Raw genomic sequence first — 12,046 nt, 5'->3', positions numbered from 1 at the left:
AAACAACATAGCACTTCTTTACCACTAGAGATCACTCTTGGACCTGAAATCTGCACTTTGCTGCATGTTTCTTCCATTCTACATTTCACAAAGGAGCACATATAACTGAAGTGTATAAAACCCCTGAGTGGAGGAACATCATAATATCAGTGTATGTGCCTTAAAATCCTTGGTATTGTGTTTTATTGCTGATATAATATAACTAACACAGGGTTAAAGGCACTGATGATATTGTGTTAGTCACTCATCCTCTAAGGTTAACGATATATACAGACATATTACAATGATGAATAATCTTTAGGAAGAGTTTTTGCTTTAAATGTTAATTTGACTTCACTTGTGCTCCCAAAAAAAACAACCAAAGAAGTTTTAAATCTTGACTACATTTTGCACAAGGAAAGTGTCTCCAACACTCAACAACCAGAATGCTATATATACAATAATCTACATTTAACATTTAGCTTGGGATAACAACTCCATACCCTGCAGATCTCTACTCTGACGCCTCCCTGTGTATCGGCCTGGGCAACAATAACTGTGTAGGAACTGCAGGTTCTTTGGCCCCAGTTAATCTGAGCGGCCCATCAGTCCCTGCAGCGCCGCAGCAAAGACTCCCCTTTCGATGAGAAGCTCTGAGCTTCCTGTGTTTGTGTGAAGCTTCCTACTCATGAAGTACTTCAGCACCTCATTGTGAGGCTTCATGCACATGACTCTGCTATTACTTTCACAATGATTAAAGACAAACATGCCACCATGCATCATAAACTTCCCTCACTGCCCCAAGAGGTAGAAACACAATACTGTGTAATTATAAGCCCAATTATTATTATTAGTTTAAAAGACAAATGGGATTAAGGTGAGAGGACAGAATGTGGAAGGAAGAGGGCAAAGATCAGAGACAACAAAAGGGAATATAATTCAGTCATTGAGGTATTTATTGTTATTAAAATCGTGTAATTTAGCTTTCACTTGGAGAAACTCCCCGTCAGTGACGTTCTGTTAGTGTTTCTGGTAATCCTACGCCTGGGAAAGGTTTCACCCTTTTTCTTTTTTTCTTTTTTTACACCAATAACATTTTGAGCCATTGCAGGGTAAAGCAATTAAAATGCCTGCCAAGCTATTTCAGGGGTGCTAATGTCGCTGCCTGCCTTAGTTGGTCTTGCCGGGACTCACTCTTTGTGTCACACATATACGCGCACACGCATACAAATACATGGCCCAGTAAAGCATGACAGCGTCACCTTTAGAGTGCCTTAACCCCTACTGCATCTAAGCAAGAAAACTACAACATATAATATACAGTCCATAATACCTGATCCTATCGACGATGAGATAATGAAATGGTTTGTTTGATTTTTGACACTGAATTCTCTCATATTCCCCAGTGGAGAATCAAATCTATCAACATTAGCGGCCGTGGTCAGATTAGGTGCCTGTTGATGAAGGATTTAGATAAGAGCGAGTGTGTGAGGCCAGCGCTGAGCTCTCGCACAGGGACAGCTCGTCTTAATGGGACCAGGGTCTTATCAGAGGGATCGAGAGAGCTCCCTGAAGTTCACCTCAGTTAAATCGTTTGGCTTTTATAGACCAGCGATGTACTCCGTGGAAAGGACCATTCACTTTCATGCAATGAAAAATCATGGATAATAAGAGAGTAAGCAAAATGTGTTTTTATGCTGTCCAGGGAGTGTCGATGAGTCAACATTTCACAGAGGAAGATATGAGGAAATAACTTGCACTGCTCTTTGGGATATGCACTTATTTCCGGTCTTGCTTAAATTTACATGAGAAGATCTATAACACCCTGATTTACAACCCTGATCAGAGTTGAAAATACAAGGCGCACCGCACTGCATTTTTTGTGGTTAAAGAAGCTTTTTTGCAGTTTGCTTATTTTATTATTGTTGTACATGAACCGTATGCTACCTACGAGTTAAAAGTACAGTTTAAATGTATGAAAACAACTTGTAATCTCAAGTTCAGCACTAATTTGCACATGTTAACTACGGTGATAAAGTCATATAGCTCTGGGTACCCAGAAACCTAGCTAGCCTGGCTCTCTGTCTAAAGGTAACACAATCCACTATCAGCACCTCTGAAGCTCACTAATTATTGTAAATAATCTTGTTTGTTTAATCTGAAAGGGCAAAAAAAATAAAAAAACACAATGTGGGTTTATGAGCCGGACTATTTCTTGGCCGGGAGCAGTGACTTCCTGGAGTCTTGTCGTCAGAGAGGTTGCCAGACGACTAACCCCCTGACTCTCTGCGAAAAAGTGAGTTAGTGATCATGATCCCCCCAAATGTCAAAAGTATTCTTTTCTTAGAGTCAGGTATATTGAATAAGGAATGTGTCTGTGAAGGCTATCAAACGCTTGCCATCTCAGAGTCTGCCTGTTTGTGCCTGACACACACAGATATGCTTATCCTGGTTGAGTGTTAGTGCTCTGTGGTCAAGAGGGCAGGGCTGGTTGTGGTCGGGTTCACGGTTGGAGGAGGAGGAGAAGGAGGAGGAGGAGGAGAAGGAGGAGGAGGAGGAGGGGACAGGAGGCGTGTAGAGCTGTTGGGGTCTGCGGTTGTGGCCCGGGATTGATGACTCTGCTACAGGTCGTGGAGAAAGAGCCCACCCGCGTGCCACAGCCCCCCAACATCAAACATGTCGTATATTGTGTTGATCTATGGAGATGGCTGGGCAGCACTTTCAACTGAGTCAGGCCAGGTCCATCAAAGGATTTATCTCTTCACAAGATTAAAGGGGGCCAAGGCGTCTGCCAAACAAAGGCTAACTCTGAGGGTCAGCACAGGTCCTGAACTGAGAGATTTACACTGAGACAACCTTCAGATCCAGAAGAAGACATTTGAGGCTCTGTGACGTCTGCCTTACATCTGACAGCTTCAGTTAGCTAGCCGATACTCACATCATGACGGTCCACCATGATTGATAAATGATGTATGGATGACAAAATATGATTTTGTCATAATGTCTCTGTATATGAACTGTAAATGTTCAGCAGTATCATCTGTTGCTATAAACATGAGCACACGCTTTCCGTCCGACCGAGAGGCAGGCAGATTTAAAGTTATTCAAAACCTCCTTTATATTTCTGACATGTTCCTGGCATCTTTAAGAATTCCACAACAATGACGAAATCACTTGTTTGGAACATTAGGTCAGATATTATTTTTATATTTCTTGTTGAATAGTAAGATGGGATCTATAGTTGATCTTGTATGTGAAAATCTGAACTGCTTTTGTACAAATTCATGTCACATCCAGTGACTTGTTCCTGTTGCTTTGACCTTTGAACTTCTTGCTATTAGTCACGTTGTAATGTTTTTAGTCGAGGAATGTAGGCCTGTTTCACTGGTGCACTATTGTAACATGCTTTGGATGATTTAACAGCTAAATGCCTAAAACAAACATTTTAAATTCATATAAATTAATGTGGACTTCAATATGATAATGAACCATTAACCATTAATGTTAATGCTCTTCCTTGTCTTATTTTTGCTCTTCTGCAGTTTGCACACCAGACATAAAAAACAATTTGGCCACGACTTTTTTCTTCTTTTTTTGCAAGAATTTCCTACTTTTGTTTTTCTTTTAGACTAGTTTGCTCCTTTTAAGAGTATTAGCCAGTGTTTTTGGTAACATACTTTGCTGTTTTCGTTCTGTCTCACAATGAAAACACTCATTTATATTCATTTGGAATCGAGTGGGTGAGAGAGATGTAAAGTGAACTGGCTGCAAGATACGATCGGACGACGTGGGCTTGCACACATGAGCAGTGAGGTTTTAAAGACTCAAACTTGGGCAAGAAAGCCTTAAATCAGGGTAAAACATTTGCAGGAATGTACTTTCACATATCTCGCAATTGCAATATTTGTCTCACTTATAAAAATCTGTGGTTGAAAGTGTCGGGTGATGTTAATGGAGGGTAGAGATGAAGGGAAGAAAACACTTTTATTTGAATTCTTCTCTTCCTCTAAAGCAGTCAATCCATAATAGCTATAAAGTGGGAGAGAAATGTGACCCGTGCTGACGTTTTTACACCTTGTCATTAATAAAGCTACTACACTGTTTTGATTAGCAGCCTCATTGTCTAGTAGTTCATGGAGAACATGCTGAAAGACTGCAGCTGAGCTTTTTGCTACTAATATTGGAGAAATAAACATTAAAAAGCTAAATTCATTGCTGCAGATTCTGAACTTTGACTGCAAGGAGCTAATGTCACAGTCTTTATTATTTGAGTGTGTGTAGGTGTGTGCGTGTGTGTGTGTGTGTGTGTCTGTCTGTTGGCCTATCTGTGTATGCACATATCAGTATGAAGCACAGTGTTGCTACGTGCTTCACCACCAAGCCTCGCCCATAGTAGGAGGAGAGTACAGGGCAGGGTCAACACTGTGTGAGCCAGAAGAAATGCTGTGCCTGGCACCACCACACACTAACACACTCACACCTACACACACACACACACACACACACACACACACACACACACACACACACACACACACACCCTAGACAGGCAACCTTGGGAATCACAGCCAAAGCAGAACAGAATGTACATTAAGGAGGTCGTCTCTCCTCCGGTCTTCTCCTTATTCCTCTCCCTGCACCCTCCATCCTAACTACATGCTAAAAACGTTGTCTAAAATCTCTGAACTGAGGTGCAAATTGGAGGGAGAACTTCCTCATTTAAGTTACTTCCTATTGGCTTCACAATTGAGGAATAGGAGGCAATTTCTTTCGTTTAAAGGTTGAAGAGCAGTCCTCCATAATCAGGCCCTCGCCCTGCTGCTCCCTTCCTCCTTCAGTCACTGTCAAGCAGTTTTAGCGTTGGAGGTCACGTTGCTAAACTTCGCCTTGTAAACACCCATCGCACGGTTTCACCTTTGTGTTAAATGTCCTGCTTTAACAGTGCACCCAATGAGTAGCAGATGAGGGGAGTTGTGTGCGTAAGGTTTATAGGTGTGCATGTGTCAGTGTTGAGTGTGCTGTCATGTCGGACTTGGAGGATCTATTGCAGGTCTTGGGACTTTAGAATTAGTATAGGGGGGAATAGTGCTCTGTTTTACAGGCAAAAGGTAACTGACCCGCAGACCACAAAAGAATCAAAGCCAAGGAAGCTAAAAACTAAAAGAGATCAGTTTAAAGGTTTTTTTCTTCTATCAGGAGCTGCTGCTGGTTTGATCTGTAAAATAGATACAAAAACCAATTCTGAGAAGTTTATTCAAGTAATGTACTCAGCTGTTTATATGCATTAAATGATCTTTTGGGTTTACTACAATTTGGGTTGTAGTTTAGTCCATTATCCCTATAGGTAACAAGTGTTGAACTCAACTAAATTCGGAGATAAGGAAACACAGTGACATTGTTAAAAGAAGCCAGACTGGGAAAGGAACACGACCATATAGGTTTAAATTACATTCCATACTGTTCTGAGCTCACAATTTACTCCTAACATTCAGTGCCAAATGTAAGTCTAAATTTCATGTAAACGACCAGAGTTTGGATGTTGTACCGTACCATCTTTCCCTAACTCTGACCGCACATTAGTTTCCATCCACAGATGCAACGTTGTCATTGAACCGACAGTAATGATTCATTTGGACATCGTCCAAGATCTACGTTCTAGTGTGACAAAACGATTGGGATTCAAACCAAAACCCCAGTTTAGCCAAACGTATTTGAAGGAGCAAACAAAGGTTACATTTAATCCAAATTGTCAATTGTAAACATTCATCACAGTTTACAGACCAACTGGTTCACCTACCATACTCGTCATAGTTTTGCAAGCACATAGCTTTATAGTGCAATGACAGATTGATACCAACATTTTGAGTGTGCTCACTGTCAGCTTTTCTTTAAATAAAGTTGTTTAGATAAACTGTTGGTTTGTGTAATACCTGTCTGATTTGTTGTTTCTTGCCCCGACAGACTTGCAATGTCACCGTGGTACCAGATCTCAGCAATTATTTTGATAAGTACAATGTTATATATAAACCAATGGATATGAAGGCCAACATTAGAAAATGGTATGTAAACTAAATGTTGACGTCCCTGATTTGTTTCTACCTTGGTACATGTCGTACCCTTCTTTTCCCCTCTGTTTCCCGTCTGCATCTACACTCTAAACTATCAAATAAAGACAGAAATGCCAAAAGAACGATTACAATTATATTTTACTGACATTATTAAAGTTCACACATTTCAGTCCTGTCTCGACTGGAAGCTCACCACCTTGTCCCAACAGCTGCCTGCTATGGATCCCTGTTGCTGCTGACGAGAAAGGGTTGAGGGAGAGAAGAGAAAACACAAGCAGCAGATTTCAGGCATTCTACAACGCATTAGGTCATGAGAATTGGATCTCCTGCTGTTTAAATTATGAAATGGCTCACCAAAGGGACCTCGATTGAGGTCCACACAATTGGTCGCCAAGAGGTCATCTCCATCCGAGAGAGAGGAGAAGGAATGAAAAATACACAATTATTACATTTCTGTGTTCTTTTTTTCCCCCTTCTCAACAGTGACTGAGGTTGAATGTTTAGGTTCGAACATGAGCTTTTGTCTTCGTGTGGGAATTTGAATGTGACAGACACACAGAGAGCGACGAGGGCCAGAGACTAGAGAGGTCGTAGCCAGACATCGGAGCTATTTTTGTTTGTAGAAAATCAGAAGTGGTTCTGTTACCCTGGAGGCGGCCTGTGTTTTCCATATAGCTCAGCGACTTGGCACGGCTCTACAGGGGCAGTTTCACATTGAGCCCCCTCCTGTCCCTCCCTGCCTCAAGCTCCCTCTCTCCCCCCTTCATCTCCCCCACCCTTCTCCCTTCCTCCCTCTATCCTCCCACCATCCTCCTCTCACCCCCAGCAGGAAAACGTCCGTGGCCCGCAATGGAGACAGCCTGACTGCGCAGGCGGCCCGGCAGATGCACTGGAGATAAGTTTGTGTGCGTAAGCTGGGCCGCGACCCTTGGCGGCAGGACATTGACCAGATCCTGTCAGTGAGAGGGCAAGAGCCGGCCTAGCACCTCTTCTGCTCATTTGCTTCTATGCTGGCCCCCCTCCTTCCCATCCTACTCCTGGCTTCCCCAGCAGCCCAGCGAGGGCCGGAGGGGAGGACAGGCCCCCTGGAGCCAAGACTTTCCTCTGGGATCCCAGACTCCAGCCGTGGTCTCCCGACACCTCCTGTATGCACAGTAGAGGTGCCACAGACACATAGTCAAAACTCCACCGGGCATACAATAGGTCCCCAAGAGAACTTCCCCTGTCCCACGGAAAGATAATGGATAGTGGTGTGTGGCAGGCGTTGTGACAGAGACGCCGAACTACTTATGAAAACACCATCCTTCATGCCACATCAGCACTTTTTGGTTTCTTTTGTCCGTGAAACGGTTTTGGGAGGAAACACCTAGGCTGGAAATGTGCACGATTTGTCATGTGAATGTGTAGCTGGTGGCACCAAGTGGTGACTATAAGAGAAAGATCAGGTTTCTGTATGGTCAGGGGTTTTCCTCAGCAGGGGTAGTATACAACAGGATTTCTTCTTTTCTGGAGTCATTAATTGAAAGTCAGTGAAGCTAAGAGAAAAGTTAGCACCGACAAAAGGACACCATTAAATCATAAAGTACAGAAACAAGGTCTGGTTGAATAAATGCCTTTACAAGGATGATTGTCTCTATATACTATACAGTGCCTAGCCGACATCCCTGTATGCCAAACAGTGCCAATGACTTCCTGACTCCATGTAAGTGCCTGGCCCTAAAGGACCATGGGCTGAGATGAAAGAACTGGCACAACTTGAAATGGCACGGGGAAGTATTGACAATTTGGCTGCTTTGAAGTAGAGATAATTGAGCTTTCACTTGTTTTTTATCTCCTCCTGAGACTATATTTAAACCAGCGTACACTGGCCAGCGTCATGTAGCTCTTTCCAGCAAACCAGTGGCTAGAGCTCTGTAAACACAGAACATGTAGTACACTTTAAAGGGCCATACCTGTGGTTCTGCATGTTTCAGCTCAACGCAAATCACTTGACATCACAACCAATCATTCTGCCGACAATCCTGATAATCCTAATTTGAATCTACTTCAAGTATTACAGATATCCATTGTTTTCTATTCATTTCTATACCAGAGAGGCAACTCAATGCTCTGCTCTACTATGCAGTGATAATAACAAAAGACTTGACGTTCACGGTGATGGATACACAGCATTGACCTTGCAGAGGGACATTGTGCGATTGATATCACATATCACACAAAAATCCATCTTGTCAGGCTTCATGTGTTGTGCCCAGCTAGCAACAAGAACATGAAGAGGCAACTGTTCATTGTAAACAACAATGGCGCCTCCTTAAGAGCTAACAGTAGATGCTGCAAAAGAGTCAGTTACATCAGTTTGAAGAGTCTGCTAATTGATAGCAGTATAATAAAAACAACTCAACTCTCAGTGCATGATAACAAAAAGAAGAACCACCTTGTGGCACTATTTGGCATTACAGCAATAGCACAACTCTGGCAAGTGTTTGAGCATTTTTGCAGCTCATAGTTTTGATTATGTCCCACAACAACTGTTTTTGTCTACTCTCACTGCTCTCATTAGCACCTTTTACAGCAGCTGCTTTCAGCTAAGAAGCGCCTGTTTTCTTGCTACCTGTCGAGCAACAAATGTCGGATATTTAGCAACTAGCTGGTGAACTAGTGGAACATTTATCAGCTAAAAGGCCAAACATTTCCCTCAGGAGTTAAAACAAAGCTTAAAGTTGAGTGAATATTGGGCTGACATCAGTTGGCTGGACTCAAAATGAATGTTGCTCCGAATCCTGCTGGATTTCAATTGCAGAGTCATGCATCTACGTCCCTGTCTGTTCCAGTGACTAAAGGTGCTTGCATGCTGGAAGAAACCTAAATCCATACCTCCTCCTGTCCTGAATCATAACCCGCCACTAGAATTCATCTCTCACCAGACAAGCAACTCCTCCACACGGAGCAATAAGAAGCTGAACTCAGCTACTCATAGCTGGGAGGTTAAACCTAGTTTGTCATCAGATTCCAGTGGGAGGGATGGATGAAGACGTTGTGCAAAGAGCAACCAGGCCCGTTCACCGGCAGGTTCTGACTCTACAGACACCTCAGAAATCTCATCAGAAATTCCCTTTAACCAGAGGCTTCATGTCTTTCAACACTGTGAGGAAAAATGTTATTGTGTGGCCACTCGAAAGCATCACCTGTCTCCACTTAAAATAAAGTAGATTCTAGTGGAAGGTAGGTGAATCAACCTATTTCAAAACAGATTTCACGTTCAAACGTCTTATCGCTCAGAGCATGAAATGGTTCTTGTGGCACATGTTTGTCTCTAGCTCAGTGATGAAAGGCAACAAAAGAAAATTATGAAATCAGACCCTTCTTGCTCACACATGACACATAATCAAACGCTGCATCAAATAAAACAGATGGTTTACACAAGCCAGCCGGGGATTTATTTAATTTCTGCACAACAATTCACCCCAACATCAAGAAAAACTCCCAACCAGCTGCGGGTATAGCTGTTGTGTTTTCATGAGAGATGCACCTGTCCACCTCCAGCTGATGAAGAACATCCAACTAGCAAGGGTTTATAGGAGTAGCTCACCAAGAAATAATAAAGTTAACTGCGGCCTATTAAATCTGGTGTCAGTCAAGACATATAGTGAAGCTTGTTAAAATTAGCTTGTTAGCAAAGATCCGATGACACGACATCAGTCCGACAATAGTGCGACCCACAGACGTGGAGCGTTGGGACCAAATGAGACGTCACAGTTACTCGACGATTGTTTTTTTTTAAAGTGACAACACATGTGACTCAGATTTACAAAAAGTTACATTTTTGGTGAGTCATTTCTTCAACAAAACATCACCATCACACCCACTTCATGTCAACGAGAAAGAGTTATTGGAGTTTGTGGAATCACATTAAGAGAACCGTGTGGGACGGAAAAAGTCAGTGACGGTGCTCATCAGGTGCTGCGGTCTAAAAGAATAATGTAATGACAGACATAATGTTGTGTGCAGCCCCACTCCCTGCTGTCCCCCTATGAATTTCCTGTTGTATTTCACAACTTGTGTGCGGCTGAGGGCCAAGGTAAACATTGTCATAACATGATTCACCCTGAAATCATTGAGTGCTCAGGCGGTATTTTGATAAAAAAGAATGGCTTCATCATCGGCGTGCTGCTGTCACAGTAACACTGGGAATGTAGTAAATGCTTCTTTACAGACTGATGTCAGGCTCATCACATGCATAGTACTTTACTTGAGTATTTCCATTTCCATTTTATCATTGCTTTATACTTCTACCTTTCAAAGGAAGATACATTTTTTGACAGATAGAAGATTTGACCTACAAAACGGTATTATGATTATCTTAAATGAATTGTTGAATTGTTTAAATGGCCATACCAGTGTGTGTGTGTGTGTGTGTTAATTAACTGTGTTATCAAATGAACTTTACATCATAAACCATGTTGTCTGTCTTTTGGATGTGTTTTCCAAAAACTCTCTAAGCAGCTATTGATTCCGGACAAAAATCCATAATCAACTTTTGACACTTGCTAATCTGTCACAGTGTGCATCACATGTTTGTGCATGTTGACAGAGTGTTGGCGGGATGACGTATTTCTGTAGGCCAACCTGGAAGTTAGCATCACAAGTGATCCAGTGGATTTTGAAATGTTGCAGAAAAAAAGCTCCGCGGCAAACAAACGTTTATGATACTTACAGGTTTTGTTCCGCAACATTATCTTCACAAATGAACACCACGTTTATGATTTTTGAAACGTGAATGCAATCGGCAGAAGTAAAAAAAAGCTAACGAACTACACGAGTGGCATGACTTTATGTCACCACCACTAAGCTAAAGGCCGTCTAGTGTTCAGCGTGATGTGGTTTAGTTGTCTAATTTTGCCTTTTGTCAGGATCCGCCTTTTTTAGGACACGTAAAAAAGCTTCACAATTCACAAATAGGATACCTACTGATGTATACTATATGTCAAGGAACAAAACTTTAAAATCTAAAGAAAATTATTAACCGCAGACCTTATTTCAGGCATCTAACCAACACACTTTTTAAAAAAAACATCGACTTCAAGTCAAGGGTACCAGAAGTGCATAATGCTAACTCATACACTTTAACCCATGTGACAGAAAAAAGCCAAAACCTGATCAAACGTATGTTATGTGGTTCTTTAATATAAATGTAAATCCACTTCTCCACTTCAACCCGTTTCAAGATAATACGTGTTTAAGTATCTATACAGCATATATATATATATATAAATAAACCCCAATAGCTACTAAATAGTTGTTTTAGGAATAACCAACAACATGATTTTGATAAACAGTTTTTATTTCAAGTGTGATCCGCATAGTTTAATCTCAAAGACACAAAGCTTAACGGTTTCCGTGTGCATGAACACAATGATTAATGGTGAAACTGGCTGGAAGGCAGCGGCTAAGGTTTTTCCTTCGGCACCAAATTGATCAGGGCCAGCTCCTGATCAATTTGGTCCTGGATTCCATAGCTATGAATCTTCTTTAATCAGCCCCTATTTGGGGATCTGCATTCACTGTCCATTCATCATGCGCTGCAGATATCTTCCCGTGAGACGATATCTACCGTTTTAGTTTGTTTTGTTTTCTGCTGTCACAAAAATGAATGGCGCTTTTAAGAGAAATTATTACACCATAACTCACGTACTTCAGTTTCAATTAGCGTGTGAATGACCATGTTCTTGAGGGAGTGTCTTGTTACAATTAACGTTCAAACAACACCATTCCTAAGCACGGCGCTCAGCGATCGAGGGAATATGTTTTCTGTTCTTAGGAGCTCGTCTTTCAGCAAAAGCAAAGTTTTTGCACCGAAGCTGAAAGATTGAATGAATATTAAACATGTTGGGTTACTTCCCAGATAAGAAGATCAATGACGTTGTTTTTTCCCCAAACTCTTCTGAGAATGAGAGAGGAACATTAGTGAGACAGATGTGACGTATTTGCGGTGGTTATGG

The sequence above is a fragment of the Pholis gunnellus genome (genome assembly GCF_910591455.1).
Source record: "Pholis gunnellus genome assembly, chromosome: 14".
Lineage (NCBI taxonomy): Eukaryota > Metazoa > Chordata > Actinopteri > Perciformes > Pholidae > Pholis > Pholis gunnellus.
This window is presented reverse-complemented; position numbering follows the sequence as displayed.